The sequence below is a fragment of the Polypterus senegalus genome, chromosome 18 (assembly GCF_016835505.1).
Source record: "Polypterus senegalus isolate Bchr_013 chromosome 18, ASM1683550v1, whole genome shotgun sequence".
NCBI lineage: Eukaryota > Metazoa > Chordata > Cladistia > Polypteriformes > Polypteridae > Polypterus > Polypterus senegalus.
Genome location: NC_053171.1, coordinates 62,486,372 through 62,508,440, shown reverse-complemented (window position 1 = coordinate 62,508,440; position 22,069 = coordinate 62,486,372). Strand labels below are relative to the sequence as shown.

Genomic DNA, 22,069 nt, shown 5'->3' with positions numbered 1-22,069 from the left:
ATAACCCCACTTCTATCATTCATATACTCTATTGTTTAGATTCTCAGGTACAGTAATAGCTCTGAAAAAATAAAAGTATTACTTATTAGGTTTCAAGAATATAATATTAAAGCTTATGTCCATGTGCTTCCTCTGTCAATAACAGTCTCATATTGCCAACAGCATCTGGCTCAGTTTTCATAACACAAATCATTTTTCATAACAATATGATTAAAGGTTTAAAACATGTATCTGGATTTAGCCAGGTACTTTTCAACAAGACACAGGGACTTGGAATTTTTCAATATTTTAATCCTTCTGACCCCCTAAACAGCTTGCCGTAAAACTCATATGGCTAAATGTATTTGTGTCAGTAAACATGTTTTGCCAAGGGTGATCTAATACACGTACCTCACGATCCAAGACAGATGCACTATTACAGCCAGGCCGGACAGCCGATGGAGGAACGCATTATATAAAAATAAGCTGCAGTTCAAAAAAACATACTGATCTTCCAAAGATTACATTCTTAAATAAGATGCCAACCAAAAATGACACGTGACTCTTTCAACTTTTTGGAAAAAAATACTAAGCAGCAAACACCACATCAATGACAGGCTAAGCTGATCTCGTAGCACAAAGGAACTACAGGTATACAACAAAGGGAACAGCACACTGTTTTCTTAGGAGAATGTGCTCCTTTAATGTGATCTGTGACATCCTTCACATCTTCTCCAATTCTGTGATGACCACTGTGGTGTGCTGGGCTGGTAACTTCTCTTCAAGAGAGACCTACCGAATTATCAAGGTGATTGAAAGGACAGGCTCGGTTATGGGATGCACTTTTGAATCACTGATTGCAGCAGTGGAGCAGACAATGAAGACAAAATGGATTGCCATTATAAAAAGTGTTGTGCATCCTCTTCTGACACACTAGCATGGAATACTTTTATCCAACAAATTATTCAATTCAGTGTTGTTTTTTTTTTAATGTAGTGCTCTTCACTGATTGAAGGCATAGAGCGTTGTGACAAGTTCTCATGTAAATTAAAAGTACAGATTTTCCAAATTACTAAATACACAATTCCCTTCCATTATCCTTATGTTGGTGGAAGGGTATGTCTGTCCCAATGAGACCTAAGAGCCTTGTTGTCAGGGCAGTTGCCTCTGGTACGATTGCTAAAATCTAATTTGTCCTCAGCGTGGGACAATACTAAATGTGGTGCAACCAACCTTCATGAAAAGTTTAATCAAGAACTCAGTACCCTAACCAGGAAAAGGGAAACTGGGACCAGGCTGCCAGGGGTGGGGGGTTTGGTTTAGGTGGGGTCAACTCATTAGCAAACACTTGGTGGCTGGGCTTTTACCCAAGGGGTAGCCCTCCAGTCCCTCCATCATCAGGAGGAGACTTAAGGGTTCAGTGCATTGTAGTGGTTCAAATAGCAGTTGAAGGTTAGCATCTTGACGGACTGCTCCCCAAATATCAAAACTGACTGACATATCAAAACTGAAGGCGGCCTTGGAAATGGTGGGAATAAGTGTCAGCAACCTAAGTGATGGATAAAACAGAATTAAAACACATTAGGGTTGTGTGTTATACTGGTACTGGAAAAACACAAATTCTAAAACAGTATAGTAACAACATTTCAGGATTTTCGGTCCAATTAGAAAACAACGGTTTATTTCCCATTCCAACCCCAGAAACACACTAGTGTAAATGTGGAATAATATCTATTTTGTAAAGTACAGAAAATGACAAGCTTTGATACAATTGGGTATGTAGTTCAGCACACCAAGAATAACACTGAAAGTTTGGGTTTTGGAGTTAGCCATTATTTGCTTCAGAACAGTTTTGACACCGGTATTGTGGTCCAAAAGCTGTCAAAATTTTAGTACCAATCCAACTCTTGTACACAAAGATACAGATTTGGTAAAACACACAGAAAACAAAGAGAATCTGCTAACCATAAATGTAAACCAACAGCATCAGTTAATTATTTATCTGTTTAAATATTGTCAGTTGACAACAAAGAAGACGAAAACAAAAATTCAGTCAGTAGCATCAAACGGGGAAATAAATAAATGGTTACTTATCTGTAAAGGTGTCCATCCTTTAATCGATTTTCTAATTTACTTGCCCATTTGCCCGCTGCCATGTAAAGGTGTAGGACCCTAGTATACCCTAAATGGCTGTGCACACGTAAGACAACTGACTTATTTAAAATTGATTCTTAGATTAACCGTTTTCCGCTCTGCCTGCCACAAGAGACTGCAAGTTCCCTAATACTAAATTCACCTTTGGCTTGTAGTCCAACATATAAACGTAACAAGGTAGACAATCCCCTTTGTTTTTAAAAGCATTTCTAAATGTACACAGTCCTAGTCAATGGGTAGCGCGCTATATAAAAGGAAGTTGACGGAAAAACAGAGCAGCTATACGGGTAGGCTCACTTCCCGTATTTATCGATTCCCCAGATTTCTAAGCTATTTCGTTGCACCGTAAATGTTAATACATTTTTCGTGCCGTGACAGTATACAATACCACAGACAACAAATTCAACAATCCGATCAGATAAAACCCATGTGACAGAAGCATTCGAATGTCATCGGTTCGTCAAGTAAATATTTTAAAGGACAATAAAACTGATGAGCTCAATAATACGCCTCGATTCCTCCATGAAAAAACGACCGACAACCAGAGTACGCCGAAACGCCAAGCAGGCCGAGTGTTTCGGACGAGGAAGGCCTAGCGATAATAGCCAACCCAACCACGTCTCTCGAGTAAACGCGAAACGGTCTGATCAAGAACTCACCGGCGCGACAAGCGGTGTCAAACAGCCCCTTCTCCAGGTCTGTCGCCGTCGATCATAAGACAGGGAGCACGGAAGACTAGTACTCTCGCAGCAACTGAGACGAAGGAGGAATCCCGGAAACAGAGAAAGCCTCCACACAGCTGTCGCGCGGCTGCCCGCCCACTCTTTCTTTCTTTCTCAGCTTTGGCTCCAGTGAATGGCCACCACAAACAGCGATGTCCTCCTCCAACGGCCGCAAGACTTCCGCGCACGGGGAGGAGGCGGGGCCAACACGAGGCACTGACGTCACAGCATCGAGGGCTTGCCCTGCAGCCTGGCACGGGTTCCAGCTCTCAGATCTCGTCTGCATTCGGCTTGTAAACAGCAACAAAAAATCTAATCTAGATGTTGCAAGGTACTCACTTTTCTGTTATATAAAACTATACGAATCACTTCGACGTTTTCTGAAGCTGACATTTCATAATATATTTTGAAAAAAGATTGTTGGGAAATTTCACCTACTGTATAAATACTGCATTAAAACTGCAAATACAGGTATGAGGTTTGAGAGGAGACGAGTTGAAATATACGTTTGCAGTATCCCATCTATTGAAATGCATTTTGTAACGCAACTGATAATAAAATGCATTGCATTTGCCATTCCAACAGATGGCACATCACTTACATTTGTAGTAATTCTTTTTATTACTACAAATGATTGCAATATGCCAGCTGTTATATGCCATTTGTAATGGTTTTCGTGAAAACAGTGCTAATATTTGTGATGTGCCATCTGTTGGAATGACGAACGCAGTGCACTTTATTACTAAAAATGTTTGTGATGCGCCAAGATTGGAATGACAGAGACATACCAACTGTATGGACACACAGAAACGTATTCCTTTTATCCTTCAATTAGACTATTAGGACAAGACTAAATTATTTTCAACAGCACCATCTGCTGTACACCTTAGGTGTAGCACTTCAGGGCTACAGAAAAACACACCATATTATACAGTGCATTCAGACCGTATTCAGATCCCCTTTACTTTCTGCAAACATTGTTGAGTTGTAGATTTAATTTTCAATGCATAACTCTTTCGTCATCAATCAACTCTTAATAGTCTATTAACACAAAGTAAAAACATGTTTGTTCTCTTAAAATTGACCATCATACCCTCAGAGGTTTAGTTTGTCCAGAGATGCTGCTGATTTTTTGTTTTCCTTTTCTCCGCTGCCAACTACATTTTATTACCACATGCATTACAAAATACATTCCAATCAATGGTGCAATGCAAATTTTAACACTGAGGTCTATGTTGATCGTTTAGACTTCAACCTGTCTTAGATGAGTAGCACAGCTAGTTAAGAATAAAGTTGTTCTCTTAAACCTCTGGTCATAGTTCAACAATTAATTTATAGACAGACTAGCTGTGTGTGGTCTTCAGGACAAAAAGCAACCCGAAGTCTCCCTAGCAGTTTTACTATATGCGTGAACTTGGAGAGGCATCAGCTAACTCTTAAGAATTACTCAGTCCAGAGGATGTGGACTAACCTGTGCTTGCTGCCCCACTGGCTTTCATGAGAAGGCAGTGGTGATACCATATCTTAGCTTTTTCACTGGCATATGAGTCCTATTAATGTTTGTCTCGAGAAAATACCTCCACATAGACAATGTTTTTTGTGAAAACTTCAAGCCTTACTGAGATGTTTCACTTGCACGTTGTTGAGCCACTGTGTTTGCTTTGTTTCGACATTGTGTCTCTTCATCCGTGTCATTAGCACAACGTCGTTGTTGTGTGGTGGCATTTGCTGCACACAGATCTTTCTTAGTGAGAAGTGAGGTGCATGCACCGCAAAAATGTAAAAGTCCATGCATGCACCATCTAGTGGCAGTGGTAGAGCGTGAGCAGAGCAGACAGCTGCATACACACAGCTCTTTCATTTATATATGTCTATAATTTATGAATTTGAATTTATTTTATATAAATTAGTTTCTACCCTGTCTACAGTGTGTTTTAACATATCTCTCTTTATGTGTACTAATTCTGTATTTAATAATTTATTAAAGCTATACTATTACCTGAGAACATGTCACAGTATTCTACGCCTGAACTTAGTGAAGAGCACTGTACAAAAATAAACTAAAAAAAAAAATTCTCAGAAAGGTTTGCAAATTTATTTAAAATCAAAAACTGAACTCTCTCATTTCTATAAAACTTTTTATTCAGTACTTTGCAGAAGACTCTTTGGCAGAAATTTCAGCTTCAAGTCTTCGTGGCTAAGTCTCTACAAGCTTTGCACACTTGCACTAGGCATTTTTTTCCATTCTTTCCGACAGGTCCACTCAAGTTCCTTTAGGTTAGATGGCAAGTATTATCTTCAGGTCTCTTCACAGATGCTTTGTGGGGCTTTGTTTTGGCTGTATACTTCAGGTTATTGTCGTGCTAAAAAATGAACCCCTCTGAGGTGCATTGCACTCTGGAACAGGCCTAATTCATACTTCTCTGAATTTGACTTCATTCATTATTCCCGCAGTTCTGACCAGTCACTAAGTCTCTGATGCTGCCACCACCATAGTTTACTGTAGAGATGGTATTAGGCAAATGATGAGCAGTGCCTGGTCATCACTAGACACAGTACTTGGAGTTCTGCCCAAAGAGTGCAAAAGTGCAATTTTTGTCTCATCAGACCTGAAAATCGTTTACTTTGTGCTCTTAAGAGTTCTGCAGCTGACACAGTGGCCCTTGTAAAAATTGATAAGGAATCCTGCAACACTAAAATACCTTGGAAGACTGACAGAGAGTCTGAACTAAAGAAAAAGTGATGGAGAGTTTAGCGTAAATACAGGAAAACTAAAGTAACAGCCCACTATGAAATATTGAAAGCAAATGTAATTGAATATAACAAAGCAGTCCTCTTTGAGAGGCAGTCCTATTTGTCTAAAATTATAAACGATAATGCTGAAAATCCAAGAGTTTTTTTCAGCCATTGATCACCTTTTAAATCCAGCTCATTCAACAGAATCTATCCATCCATTATCCAACCCGCTACAGGTATATCCTAACACAGGGTCATGGTGGTTTGCTGTAGCCAATCCCAGCCAACAGGGCGCAAGACAGGAACAAATCCCAGGCAGGGCGCCAGCCCACCTCAGGACACACACACACACACACACACACACATACACCAAGCACACACTAGGGACAATTTAGGATCGCCAATGCACCTAACCTGCATGTCTTTGAACTGTGGGAGGAACCCGAAGCACCCAGAGGAAACCCACGCAGACACGGGGAGAACATGCAAACTCCACGCAGGGAGGACCCGGGAAGAAAACCCAGGTCTCCATACTGCAAGGCAGCAGCACTACTACTGTGCCAACCGTGCCAACCGTGCCACCCAGTCAACAGAATGTCGCCTGAAAATATCTAATGAAACCTGTGAGGTTTTTGCAGCATTCTTTAATCACAAAAGAAACGATTAGATGTTTTCTGCTGGATCAATATCTTTGAGAATTTTGAAGACATGGTTGAGGTCCTTATGCAGTCTCCTTCGCTCAGGACTAAACAGGCTTAATTCTCTCAGTTTATCAGAGTAGGTCATGTTCTTAGCATCTGGGATGTATCTGGTTGTTCTCCTCTGCACAGCTTCAGATGCTGCTATATCTTTCTTGAACCATGGTGACTAGAAGTCCACACAAACCACAAGATGTGCTCTCACTAGTGCCTTATATAGGCTACACTTAATATCCCTAGATTTGTATTTAAGTTTTTATGATATAAACTAGCATTTTATTTGCCTTTGTAATCGTTTCTGCACATTGCTCAGACAATGAAAATGTGTCCACATAAACCCACAAATCCTTTTCAGAGGTAACTTTATTTAGGTCAGTATCTCCCAGTTTGAATATATAACTGACGTTCCTTTTGCCCAAGTGTAGAACCTTACAATTTTCTAACTTAACTGCATTTTCTATGTGTTAACCCAATTCTGAAGATGTTTATGCTGCCTACTTTGTGTCTGCAATTCCTCCAATTTTGTGTGATCTGCAAGCTTCACAAGTTTACTAATTATATTTGAATCAGTGTCATTAATATAAAACAGAAAAGGTACCAGTTGCAGGACACACCCCTGAGGAACTCTGCTGATAAGCCCACTTTCCTCTTATCTGTGCTCTTGGTCTTGTGCCAGTTAACCAACACGAGATGCAGTTTTGAAGGTTACCTTGAATACCCACATTTTCATGTTTCAAAATGAGTTGTTGGTGTTTGGCTGTATCAAAGGCTTTTTAAAAGACTAAGTAAACTCCATTGCATGCTTTGCTTTTGTCAACAATCATACTTGCCCGTTCAAAAACAACAAAATCTAAAAGGTTGGTTTGGGCAGATCGTCCACCTATAAATCCATTCTGGCTGTTATTTAGTATATTATTTTCATATAGGTACTTTTCTAATTTATTTATTTTACATGGCACAGAGGTAAGATGTACTGGTCTTTAATTACCAGGTCCCATTTTGTCCCCCTCCTTGAAGATTGGAGTCACATTTGCAACTTTCCCAGTCCTGTGATAATTCTTGTAATGCATGATTACATGGTACTAAGGCAGGGTGCTCTGATTAATTGTTCAAATTTTACCACCCAAAAGATTTTATACAAATCAGGGGTGTGAGCTTATTAACTGTCTACCAATCCAGGCCTATGGCAGAGTTCAGCTCTACCTCACTAGGTTGAAAAGCCTTTATCACTTTTTAGCTGGACTACCACAGTCATCCTTTTAAATGTCTTCCTAGTGTTAGCACAAATAGGATACAGCAGATTTAGTAAGCAACCCCCTGCCATGACTTGAGCAAAACATTGTAATCACATTCCACCTCAGCTGGCTCAATGACAGTTTAAAGCTCTGCCTCTGACTTATAAACCTGTTTGCTCCAGTGTACTGATCTAAACTTATTACACAATGTAAATCCGTTAAGACGTTTTTTTGTCTTGATCGACTGGTATTCTTATTTCTTCCCAAACTTGTAAGAAGTCACTGGCAAGCCTCAAGCATAGAAAGAACAGATTAGACTTTACCAGAAATAATTTTTTAAAAGCCTGTCCAGTTCTGGATCAAATTTCTTTGGATAAAGAAAACTAAGATCAATATATACCAGAATGTTGAAAAGAGAAGAGTATGGAGGAGAGAGGAAATGGCTCATAATCTAATGAATACCACATCATCTGTGAACCATGGTGGAGGCAGTGTTATGGCATGAAGATGCATGGCTGTGAATGGAAGTCAGTCACTGGTGTTTATTGATTATATGACTGCTGGCAGAAGTAGGATAAACTCTAAAGTGTACGGGGCTATAATATCTGCTCAGATTCAGACACCTGCTTCAGAACTAATATGACAACACTTCAGAGTACAGATAAACAAAGTGCCAAAACATACTGCAAAAGCAAACCAAGTGCTTTTCCAGACAAAGTGGAATATTTTTCAATGGCCAAGTCAATCAACTGACCTCAACCTAATTGGACTTGTATTTCACTTGATGAAGACAAAAATAATGGCAGAAAGTTCAATGAACAAGCAGCACCTAAAAACAGCTGCAGTAAAGGCCTGGCAAAGTATCACTAGGGTGGAAACCCAGCACTTAGAGATGGCCATGGGCTCTAGACTTCAGGCAGGCATTGACTTTAAAGGTTTTTCAACCAAAACTTGAAAATTATCATTATATTCATGATTATGTTAGTTTGTCAAAATACTTTTGAGCCCCTGAAAATAGGAGGACCATGTATAAAATGGTTGTGTTTTCTAAACAGCTCATGTGGTATTTTTGTTAAAACCCTTGAATTAAGCTAAGAGTCTATACTTCAATTATATCTTGATTGCTTTGTATAAAATCCATTTTGGCAGTGTACAGAGCCAAAATTTTGAAAATTGTGTCATTGTCCAAATACTTATGGAGCAGACTATAGGTATTAATTGAAAAGAGAATCTTGGTGGCAGCCACTCAAACCTTGAATAACATGAAGAAGAAAAACATTAAACAAAAGACTCATGGATTTGATGTAGATAATGGCGTAGGAATAAAATGGGGAGAGCATTTAAGTGCCCATTGATTAGGAGGGTCTCAGTGAATCTGTCATAGAAAAAGTGGGCTCAGTAAACAAATGGAAAAATGAAAACTCTATTAATAACTACTCCTCTAATTGCTAAAGTAATTTACTAGCCTATTTCCTGAAAAGTTCTTCCTTTTCTTCTGCACTCATATTTAAAATTTTTAATTTGTTTTGAAATCTAGTCAATGACGAAAAAATACAAACTTGAATATATTTAGTTAACACATATTCAACATTGTTTACACAGAAAACAAAAGTAATTGTGTTTGTTGTTTTTTTTATTTGCTTCTTGAAAATAAGCTCTGTAAAAGCGGTCCTTTTTAGCTTTCACTTATTATTAAATAGTTTAATGGATTCAAGCCAGTGTCTTTATCTCTCTGGCCGCATACTAAACATCTCCTCATCCTTCGCATATTCGTTCAAACAGTTTCCTGAAATGTTAGATATATAATCTCCATAACAACAACATTAATTTATATAGCACATTTTCACAGACAAGATGTAGCTTGAAGTGCTTAACAAGGTGTCAAAGAAATACGTTCAATCTTCCAGATTTGTGAATCTGACATTCACGGTTTCGGTTATCCATGAGTTGGCTGTGAACAACTAAATGGGAATGGTTTTGGAGCTTGTTAAACAATTGCAGAAACTTGCAGACAATGTCAGTCAGTCATGCGGTGGAAGCCATCAGTAACACATTACTAAGAGAAGATGAGAGGCACAGCATTATGTATAATGCTGCCAGTGTGTTCTTATACAAAATTAGGGAATATTTCTCAACTAAAAATTGGCATGTGTTTTTTTGAACATGATTCAATTTAAAAAATGTATGTGTGCATTTTTTGTGGATATTCTTTTATTGTAATTTAATTAAAATTTGTATGAATTGTTTTTTGCGCTGCTAGTATTTTTTAATTGTTAATTGGTGCCAACTCTCTAAGAGACGAGCATCTCACCAGCAACCAATGGCACCAAGTAATAAAAATTACACAAATTTTCTTATGTGAAATGTTTACACAATAGTCACATGATGACAGTTTTCAGTATTTATTGAAAAACGGAAACAATCAACCACTATTGTAACACAGTGTACACTAAGTTTAACAAAATAGGAAATCTTTCATATTTCATGAAGATAAAACTGTAATATCAGTTTGGGCAATCCTTGTGAAATGTAAACACTTATGAATGAGTGGTAAATATGAAATTCGAAATGAATTCCAATAGAAGACTATACAATAAAACATATTTCTTTAAATAACATAGAAATCCTCTGTCCATTAAAGACATCTTTTAAAGTGATGCATCTGCAAAGCCTACAGCATTGTGGAGGACCCCTCTCACAGTCTGTTTGTCCCACTTCCATATGTCAGAAGATACTGTACCATCCAAACCAGTTCTGCCAGTTTCTGCAACAGCTTCTACCCTTAGCTGTCCAGACTTAGAATTCTGTGCTCCCCTCCTGCCCTCAGATGTACTCATAGTAGCTGATTTATACACAGTACATTTGTTACACTTGTTACCACAGTTGTTTTTATTATTTACCTATTACTGTCTATTTTACAGTAGTACTATGTACTCACTTACCTATTATTTATTTATAGTATAGTATTTTAAATTTTTTTTTTACCTCTCTTGCACTTGTGCTCCGTTTATGTACATGTTCCAACGCGGTCCTGAGGAATGTTATCTCATAGCACAGTATGCTGCAATATGGTGTATGGATGGCATGACAATAATGAAGAGAACCCTGAAAATGGTGGCTAACACAGGCTTTGACAGAATACATGGCCAGAAGGGTGATTCGGCATGTCAACTTGACTGCAGTTTTGGTCAGCCTGCTGCGGGCACACTTATTAGACCACACGTCTCGATCTTCATGCCTGTGGACATTGGTTTGTGTGCCAAAAGAGAGTGGGATTTGTTGCACAAGCATCTCTCACTATAATCCATTCCAAGTGAAGGTATATTATTGGGGGTGTGGTGCGTCTTTTCCAAGTCCTGTGGTAATGGGAGAGTGGCGACGGGCACAGGTGCAGGATACCACTGGAAGTGTCTACTCGCAGACCTGCACGTAGGCCACTACGATGATGGCCACTTGTTGTAGACCTGGAACTACTGCAATGTCCATGTCCTGCTTGAGTGGCAGAGCAGCCCTATTTAAGGATAGCACTGCTCTCTTCGATAAGAAGGTGAGGATAGAAAAGATTCCTCATACGAATGCTAGTTCCATCTCCTCCTACTGGTAGACCGTGAGCAGCTGGATATCCAGTTTGCAGTTGAAACCTGAGCAAGAGTAAGAATAATCACCAAGAGCGGCCAACACTTCGTTTGGCCACATGGAATGCGATAATTGCCAGAGAGCTATCTTGATACAATGTTGAAATTGCTGCACTCAGTGAAACACGTATTTCTGGTTACTCACAGTTCGCAGAAGCTGGAGGTGGATATACATTTACTGCATTGGACAACCAGAAGGCATACCTAGACAGGGTGGAGTTGGCTTTTTGCTATTAAACAGTCCATAGCTACGAAGCTGCCTGCTTCACCAGTTGTAAAATGGGCAACAAAGACTGGTTTGATGAACAGGATTCTGAAGCCCATGTGCTGTTAGATAGAATGCATGTCACACATATACTCTAGACCAGTGTTTTTCAACCTTTTTTGGGCAAAGGCACACTTGTTTCATGAAAAAAATCAGGAGGCACACCACCATTAGAAAATGTTAAAAAATGTAACTCTGTGCCTATATTGACTATATATAAAGTAATTCTCTTGAATAGGAATCAAATAAACACAAAGAAAGTATTTTATAATTACTTTATTATGAAATATTAAGTAAACAAAATAGTGAAAAATTATAAAATTCAGTGCGCAACCTGGGCCTGTTTGGCTGAACACAAAGCTGATATTCTGGCTGGAATCGAAGAAAGACACACACGTAGCTCTTCGTCAACAGCTCTCAGTCTCTCTCTGTATTTGGTTTTTATAGCAATCATGCTTGAAAAGCTAATCTCACACAGATATGTAGTGGAAAATGGGAGCAATGTCAAAATAGCTTTATTTGCCAGAAGGGGGAACTCCTTGGCGGTATCCAACCAAAAACTGTCCAAAGGTAGATCAGCAAATCTTAGCTTGAAACCACGATTTTGTCTCAGTTCAGTTAGTTCCTCCTGCTCCTGTAAAGTCATGTCCTTTCCACCAACTGATGCTGAGCTATAAGGGTCCCTAACCCAGTCAAGGCATTCAGTGGAGACTGAAGAGAAATAAAATGACAACTTCTCCTCAAGAGTTGTTAAATGTTTAACTATTATCTCACACAGTGCAGCAGTGTGAACACCTTGCCATTGCTTGGTGAGTGTGAACATTTCAAGATTGCCACTTTCCACGTGTTGATGCCAGAGTTGCACCTTTGAACGGAATCCATTTATTTTATCTGTACTTGTAAGCAGGTTTTACTTGGCCTTGCATTCGTGTGTTCAGTTCATTCAGATGATAAAATATATCTGCCAGGTATGCCAGCCTTACACACCACTCATCACTTGCAAGCTGCTTTGCGTAATCTGACCTCTCATTTGTCAGAAACACTTTAAGTTCCTCCCGCAGCTCATACACACGAACCAAGACCTTGCCACGCGACAACCACCGGACCTCCGTATGCAACAGCAAGGTTTTATGCTTCGCTCCCATCTCCTCACACAAAGCTGAAAATATGCGACTTTTCACGGGTCGTGACTTTATAAAGTTTACCATGCGCACAACATCATCCAACACATGAACTAGGGCTGCTGGTAAAGTCTTGGCTACGAGGGCCTCGGGTGTAAAAACAATGCGTAACAATCACATCTGGATTTCTTTCCTTCACTCTGCTTACAAAGCCTTTGGTGCGCCCGACCATGGCTGCAGCTCCATCGGTGCAGACACTTGTGCAGTATTCCCACTTAAGTCCTCCTTGTTCAAGGTATTCTGATGTGACCCGAAAAATTTCTTCTCCTGTTGTTTTGTCTGGCAATGCCTTGCAAAAAAAGAAGTTTTCTCTAATTGCATCACCATCAACAAAACGCACATTGGCCAAGAGTTGAGCATGTCCACTGATATCAGTAGACTTGTCAAGTTGCAATGCAAATTTCTCACTGATACGGATCTTTTCCAAAACCACACTTTCGATGTCTGCAGACATGTCATTAATACGTCTGGAAATTGTGTTGTCTGAGAGAGGGACTTTGGCTATTTCCTTAGCTGCTTCAGGTCCGAGCATCTCCTCTACAATAGCTTTGCAGGCAGGAAGTATTAATGTCTCTGCCACAGTGTGCGACTTTTTTGACTTGGCTATAAGTTCAGCAACTTGATAGCTAGCTTTAAGAACTCTTTCATTTACCTTTGTGGTTTTTCTCATGAAAGTTGCCTGTTTCTCCATGTTGTCACGCAGGCGAATAAAATAGTCCGCATTCTTGTTTTGAAGCAAAGGATGTTTCGTTTGGAGATGGCGTTTAAGTTTGCTTGGGACCATAGCACTGTTAGCTAGCTTTTCACCACACACCACGCACAGTGGAGTTGGTTTGTTTGTATCTCCAGTGCAAGTAAATCCAACTGAAATATAGCTTTTGCTATATTGCCTTGCGCCAGAGAATTTGCTTGCGTTAACCATCTTTGCTTTCTTTTGACCCCCACTCATACTTGGGCTCTCATCTGCCTCCAAATTTTGTTCAGAGTCCAGTTCTTTCCTTTTCAAAAACTTGTCCATCACTGCAGTATCTCAGTGACGATTTCCGGGCATCAGGGAGCCAGGAAGTGGAAGGTGTCCCAGAGGGGACCGGGGGAGTCTAGGCGTGAATTTCAAAAAACACAAAAAAAACACAGTCTGTCTCAGTGTCTTGTCTTGTCTGCACCTACGGCACACCAGGCAACATGTGCCGCGGAACAGCGGTTGAAAAACGCTGCTCTAGACCAACAACAAACATTGCACTAACAAAAGACAGGCATATGCTGCTGCAAGAATAGAGGTCCAAGCTGAACTTTGTGCAATGAAGGAATGGTGATGGGCAGCTAAAGCTATGGAGTAGATGGTCTCGTTCAAGAAGTGTTTAAGTATGGGGGCCACCAGCTAGCACGCAGACTAACACAACTGTTTGTGCAGATCTGGGGACAGGAGACAGTACCACAAGATTTCAAGGATAGATAGTTCACATATTCAAAGGTAAAGGGGATCGCTCAGTATGTGATGAGCATCGAGGCATAGCCCTATTATATATCCCTGGCAAAATACTTGCACGCGTGATCATGAAAAGATTATACATGTACGTGTCTGAAAATGGTATACTGCCTGAGAGTCAGTGTGGCTTTTGTCCTGGACGTAGCACCATTGACATGATATTTGCTGCAAGACAGCTTCAAGAGAAGTGCCGCGAACAAAACAAAGATCTGATGGCTGTGTTTATTGATCTCACCAAAGCCTTTGATTCTGTAAATAGAAAAGGACTTTGGCTCATTCTGCATAAAATTGGCTGTCCCACAAATTTGGTGAATATTGTCTCTTCATTTCATGATGGCATGAAAGCTTGCATCACTGAGGATGGCAAAATGTCACAGGAATTCGTAGTCTCCAATGGCACAAAGCAGGACTGCGTGCTTGCCCCACTCTTGTTCATCATCTTCTTCTCATTTAAGCTGTATATAGCTTTCAAAGATTGCAACATTGGTATTCCAGTACAGTTTAGAACAGATGGTGACATCTTCAATCTTAGCCACTTACGGGCCAAGTCCAAAGTACATAATGCTATCATATTTGACCTCCTATTTGCCGACGATTGTGCGCTCATGGCTTATTCTCTGGATGACCTACAGGGCTTGATGAATCACTTTGCCAATGCAGCCAAACATTTTGGTCTCACTGTCAGTCTCAAGAAGACAGAAGTCATGGTTTAGGCATCTTCCAGTAGTCACCTTTAACAACAAGCAGTGACTGTTGATGGGACAGCACTTGTATATGTAGACAAGTTTACTTACCTAGGCAGTGTCCTGAGCAGTTCTGCAAACAATGACCACGATATTTCTGCAAGACTCGTCAAAGCCAGTGCATCTTTTGGTAAACTTCAGAATTGCCTCTGGAATGAACATGGACGGATACACTTTATTAATGGCTCAGTCCATGAAAGCCTCTTGACTTGATTTGCAGCCAGCACAGAAAATAAATGAAAATGGACATTTCAATTAAAATGTTAAGGTACAGGGTGCAAAGTGATCTATTGTGTTCTATAAGATAAGTTAATACTATTTGTCTTGCTGAACTTACGATGTCAATGTGTTATCTGTGCAACAAAGTGTGTCTTTAACATGTTTTACTATTCATTAAAGAGTCATTGTTTCCTTCACGCTTTTGATAAAAATATAGTGGCTTGTGTTTGCAATAATAAAAAGCAGTTTAAATATTTCCAAAAATCTTCTATAGACGGAAGTGGGATAGAGAAAACCACCATGACACCAAAGCTCTCTCTATACAGTATCTTCTACCTTTTTCTTCCTTGCTGGTAACTTTTTGTCCTCACAACTGTACAAAGTTTTAAGACTGGCCTCTGGTGGCCCCATGGGGCACTGCACCTACTACCTCAGGATGGAGTCTGGAAAGCAAACATGAACAAAAATAACCACTAGTTTGTATTTACATTTATTAGTTTACCAGGCACAGTTATCCAAAGCAACTGGCAAAACAGGTGAAAATAATTGAGTTTGGAAATTTTGGGAGAATAACTGTTTACAGGACAAGGTTACAAAACTGATCACCACAAGTGAAGAGCTTAGAACAAAATGCAAGCTTGTTACAATTCAATATAATTATGAAAACCTAAACACTAATATCAGTTACACAGAAATTTACCAAACAAGGGAGTCTTTGAACACTTCTTAAACACACTGAAGGTGTCAGAATGTTAGGATTGCCAGATTATCGAAGACAAACAACAACAACAACATTTATTTATATAGCACATTTTCATACAAAAAGTAGCTCAAAGTGCTTTACATAATGAAGAGTAGAAAAATAAAAGACACAGTAAGAAAATAAAATAAGTCTACATTAATTAACATAGAATAAGAGTAAGGTCCAATGGCCAGGGAGGACAGAAAAAACAAAAAAAAACTCCAGACGGCTGGAGAAAAAAATAAAATCTGTAGGGATTCCAGACCATTAGACAGCCCAGTCCCCTTTGGGCATTCTACCTAACATAAATGAAGCAGTCCTCTTTGGATTTAGGGTTCTCACAGAAGGACTTGATGATGATGGTCATGTAGACTTCTGGCTTTTAATCCATCCATCATTGCTGGAGCATCATGATGCTTTGAGTAGAAACCGGAAAAAGAGTAGGGGTCAGTACGGATTTTAGAGCCACCATGAATAGTTATTATGATGAATTGAACATACAGAGCATCCCAAACATGCCCAAAGCCACCTTCATAAACACACAAAACTTTTGTACCTGAAGTACCATTATGGCCAATATTTTTCTTTCACTTACATTAGTTAAATGGGTAAAGATTGCTAAAACCCCGAAAGATTTTTACAGAAAGGAGAGGCCTTTAAGGCAAATTAAGTAAGGCTATGCTGATAATGCACTTTGCTACCACAAATAACCTAAAACTTCTCAGACATTCTGGAAAATATCCTAAAAAATAGCTTGCTCTCTAACCCCCTTTACCCCACTTGAAAATGTAAGATACAGTGCATCCGAAAAGTATTCACAGTGCATCACTTTTTCCACATATTGTTATGTTACAGCCTTATTCCAGAATGAATTAAATTCATTTTTTTTCCTCAGAATTCTACACACAACACCCCATAACGACAACGTGAAAAAAGGTTACTTGAGATTTTTGCAAATTTATTAAAAATAAAAAAATTGAGAAAGCACATGTACATAAGTATTCACAGCCTTTGCCATGAAGCTCAAAATTGAGCTCAGGTGCATCCTGTTTCCCTTGGTCATCCTCGAGATGTTTCTGCAGCTTAATTGGAGTCCACCTGTGGTAAATTCAGTTGATTGGACATGATTTGGAAAGGCACACACCTGTCTATATAAGGTCCCACAGTTGACAGTTCATGTCAGAGCACAAACCAAGAATGAAGTCAAAGGAATTGTCTGTAGACCTCCGAGACAGGATTGTCTCAAGGCACGAATCTGGGGAAGGTAACAGAAAAATGTCTGCTGCTTTGAAGGTCCCAATGACCACAGTGGCCTCCATCATCCATAAGTGGAAGAAGTTCGAAACCACCAGGGGCCTCATGTATAACGCCGTGCGTAGAACTCGCACTATAACATGGTGTAAGCACAAAAGTCAAAATGTGCTTACGCACAGAAAAATCCAGATGCAGGAATCTGTGCGTACTCCAACTACCACGTTCTTCTGCTACATAAATCCCGATCAGCGTGAAAAGTAACGCTTGTGCACGCACTTTATGTAACGCCCCAACTCCTCCCAGAATTACGCCTCTTTGAATATGCAAATGAATATAAATCGCCCTTAAGCTCAGCCTTCTGTGAAAAGACAATGGGAAAAGCACGGGGGAAAATATAAGAATTTCAGCGAATACCAAGTGGAGGCAAAGGAAAAAAATACTATTTGCTCAAATAAACCGTGGTATAATCAACAAAAGGAAGTTGATCAAGTGACATAGTGTGTTGGAGAAACTTGAAAGCTCACGTTCACAAAACAATAAAAAATAAAAAAGAAGTTAAATATCAAAGTCGCCGTGAAAAGGCGAGTTGTAGCCCACTGTCTGAGTGTCATATGAAAGCTTTTTAGGGTACAGAGAAAAAAAGGCACACAGTGGGAAAAAAGCACGAAATGTCAACTTCAATCTCGACATTTCCACTTTAATCACGTAGTTTATTTTGTCATTAAAGTAGAACATCATAAACTTCATCTTAAAATCGTTTAATTAACCAGTTTCTAAAATTACATCGTAATTAAAGTAGCACGTTAAATGCTTTGTTTTGTATTTGATCTTCTATGTGCTCTATGTGTGTGAATCACTACTTGCTTCTTAAACCGTCTCTCTTCCTCCAACTGGACACAGAATTCATTACATTCGTGATATTACAGCTCTCTGAATAACTAAAATACTGAGATGTATACGTGATATCATTTTTATGATGATAGGAGTTAGTTAAAGCACGTTATTAAACATGTGTTTCACTTTGATGAAATAATTTATTGCAGCGGCAGAGGAAGAATCGGTGGCTCTTTCGCCCACCAATGTCAATAAGGTAGCTTATGCACGGTGGATGGCCACGTCCGTTGCAGACACTGCATAGCCGCCTCGTGCTCATGACACAAGCATTTAACATTTGACGAAATTTGTCGCTGCGTTTTTAGCTGTGTTGTTATTTTCTCTTTCTGTTTTATATTCAATATATATTGGCGTAGCCGCCACTGCAGTCCTTGCTTTTCTTTCCCCAAGTAACCGATCGCCACACAATCAGCTCTGTAATAGACGTTAAGCTACCTGTAAGCTTAGCGCCGATTCTTCAAAACGTTTAAGCAACATTGAAATATCTTCGTAGTACATGTTTAATTATTCTATCCTTCACGACACTCCCAGTGAAGAATACCTGTATAGATTATTTAAATGAAGTTAAAGTTTTATCTGTATAATTTAATAAACATATTTTGCTGCATTTCACCTTAAAAATGATATCGTCATCATATGTAAATATGCGCTTTATAAAGTGGCTCAGGTTGTGCGATATTATAACTATAGTGCAGGTTTACAGTGGGGTGATTGTACTTACAGTATAAGTACAAACAGTTCTACAAGGTGCAATTGATTGAGTGCATTTAAAGTTCTTGGGATGAAACTGTTTCTGAACTGCGAGGTCCGTACAGGAAAGGCTTTAAAACATTTTGCAGTGGCTGAGACAGCGTGTCCTTTAAGCTGTACTGTATACCGATAATTCTCTTTCCGATCAGCTGCTGCTGTGATTCACACTCAGATACAGTGATATAAATACTCCGAGTGGTGCAGTGAGATTAATATGGAAAAAGATGATCCGCTGTGGCAACTCCTAACGGGAGGAGCTGAAAGAAGAAGAAGAAGAAGAAGAAGAAGGAGAAGTGAGAGTAACAACGCTAAAGCAGTTATGGTATTTGGAATACTATGGCTGTTCCCTGGACCATTGTATTGTTACAAGTTAATTACAATCAGATGCGTTACAATAAAAAACAACATGTGGTTAGTATCAGTGTATTTATAAAGCCGCGTCAGGAAAATAAGGTGTAACCACACAGAAACAGTAGCACGCTGGGTGCCGCCAGTCTGCAAAACCGAGCGGAGAACTTGCGTACGACAAGGTATGAGGTACCGTGGAAAAGTGCGTGGCTTTACGCCAAGTGTAGGTTTTATACATCGTGATTTGAACGTGGAAAAGTTCTTACGCAACATTTCTGTGCGTAAGCACCGTTTATACATGAGGCCCCAGGACTCTTCCTAGAGCTGGCCAGCCATCTAAACTGGGCGATCGGGGGAGAAGGGCCTTAGTCAGGGAGCAACAAAATTCATTCACTGCAGTGGGCTGGCACGCTGCCCAGGGTTTGTTTCCTGCATTGCGCCCTATGTTGGCTGGGGTTGGCTCCAGCAGACCCCGTGACTCTGTAGTTAGGATATAGCAGGTTGGATAATGGATGGATGGATGGAAATTCATTCATATTGTTTCTGTGTAAAGTATACTTCTTAATTTGACATCCAAGAAATGGAAGTCACTTGTACTAGAAATTGGTAAGTCTTAAAACCTTATGATTTTCAGTCTGCTGAGCAACTGCAACACCTGCTTATCAGTCTGGAGAAACTGTCCTCATCTTGTGTTTGTCCTTCAATATCAGTTCCCTGACACGTTCCTTGCTAGGACCCAGTTCTGTGCCTTCTTTTTTTCTTAGCAATCTCTTGTGAATCTAACAAAAGTTCAACATAATACAACTTTTCGACTTTGCGAAAATCACGTTCCTTAGTAAAAATCCACTATACCAGAACCACTACTAGAGTATGACATTTTTGTGCTGATTTGAAATAATGAAAGGCTTTTTGTGAAACAATTTTCAAAATATTCACAGGTCACAGTGCAATGTTTCATAGTGAAATACACAATATTGGCTTGACTGATCCAGAAAAAATCGGTGTTGACAGAAGACAGCAATAATGGATGGATTCAAATTTATTACCGATGAATGGATTCAAGTTTTTGTAATGGACTAGTTAGAACCTTTCGAAATAACTGTTCTAATCACTTAATCACTGTTACGGACACAAGTAAAGTTGGTTACTAAATGAAATCTGACAAGCCACCTGCTTGTTTGGAACACTCCTCGTCTAATTTTATTGAATAAACATGCTAAAGCATTTAAGTAAAAACTTAAAAACTTTAATAATACATATACTTACAAATAAACCCTACTAAAATCCTTAATTGCCTTGAAATTAATTGAGAGGATCTGATAACAAGTAATTAAATGGATTAATGGAAAACACAGAACAAAAGGCAGCTTGGTCCAGTGGTTATCCTCACATGTTTGAACCCTGCACTTCTTTTCATCCTTGAGGTGTTTTCATGTTTTCCCTTAGCCTGCAGGAGTTCAAGTAATTAGATAACAGAGTTATACATTAAAAACATTGTTTTGATTATATGATGTGATTATTATGTATTTTGGATGCTGAATTCAAAAATTAAAAATTTTCTTCGGGACAGATTTTTTAGCTGTTAATTATAGTTTTTTTTTGTTTTTACTGTTTTCGCACTATACTTAATTTTTTTCTTCTTTCTCTTCATCTTTTCTCACTTCTATGTGGTCGATGTGCTTGAACATTTGCACTATACTTAATTAAATATGAATATTTTATTCTAATGTTAATGTGTATGAATTTAACATTTTCTAATATTAAAAATCTATGATTAAATCAAAACAGTTAGTTTATTCGATAATGAGGTCATATGGCTCATATGTGTGGACTGGAAAGTTCTGTGCTTCTTACTGGGTCAGCAATCAGGGCAAACAACATTCCCAGGGTTTCTCTATAAATGAGACAGCAGAGCAAAGGATTGATATTGGATTCTGAAGGAATGGCCAGCTAGAAAAAAGCTACAGCTTGATGCCAGAAACATCATCAGACATAGCTTGGTTGATCCACCACTACAACTTAAGTTAGGCTTAATGAAGCAGTTTGTCAAAGCCTATCAAAGAATGAAGCCACTTTTACGTATTTACCATACCATACCATACCATACCATTTTATTTGTTGAGAGCTTAAAAGCACAGCATTACAACTGACCGAAGCGCTGTACAGTTAAAAAAGAAGCAGGACTAAAAACAAAATATTAAAAACAAACATTAAGAGAGAATTAAAACAAAGATACTAAAAACAGGTCAGAGGACCCAATAAAATTGAGAAATAGGAAGAAGCAAGTGGAAATGAGACAGGTTAAAAACCAATGTGAAGAAGTGCGTTTTTAGGCATGATTTAAATTTTTTATTTGTGTTCAAAGTTTCTAGGTTTGTCTGTTGCTAAACTGAAAGAGTGTATTTTTGCAAACCTGATATTTGAAAACTGATTTATTTTGCAGAATTTTATTGTTAGGTGAATCACCAGGAATGGGAGTCTTGGGTATCATTCAAAAAAGTAATTTAAATTTTTTTGGAAAGAATTAAAATCCAAATTATAAAGAAATTGTGAAAGATTTATTAATTAAATTTAAGAACCTGGGCAACAACGTGAGTCTCAAAGTTCACTTTTTGGATTTGTGTTTGGAAGTCTTCCCTGAAAATTGTAGAGCATAGAGTGAAGATAAAGTTGAAACATTGCATCAGAATATTGCCGATAGGGAAAGAAGATACCAGGGATATTGGAATGTTAGTATGATGGCAGACCACTGCTGGATGATTCATAGGGACGTACCAGAAAAAGTGTAACAGATGAAGGCCACCAGATGAAAAAAACTAAGAAGTGACAAAAACTAAAGAAGTCATATATAGCAATGAATATGTATTGTTTTCTTTACATGTATGTATGTTTAAAAATATTAAATTGACTAAATATTTTCAGTGTTATACGTAATTTAGAACAATTTCGTATACATGAATAAATTGTGTAACTTTTTTCATTTTTCTGTAAATTCTTACATTTTAATTACATTTCTTTAGAAGTTTGT

General features: G+C 38.8%; 1 protein-coding gene across 1 annotated transcript in view; it reads right to left on the bottom strand.

The window, feature by feature from the left end:
* The window catches only part of LOC120519178 (sushi domain-containing protein 6-like), an 82,991-nt gene extending 79,961 nt beyond the window's left edge, over positions 1-3,030 (bottom strand). The window contains exon 1 of the mRNA XM_039742362.1: positions 2,793-3,030. The gene's annotated coding sequence lies outside the window, so the exon portion shown is untranslated. The remainder of the gene's footprint in view (positions 1-2,792) is intronic.
* Positions 3,031-22,069: the final 19,039 nt, after the last annotated feature.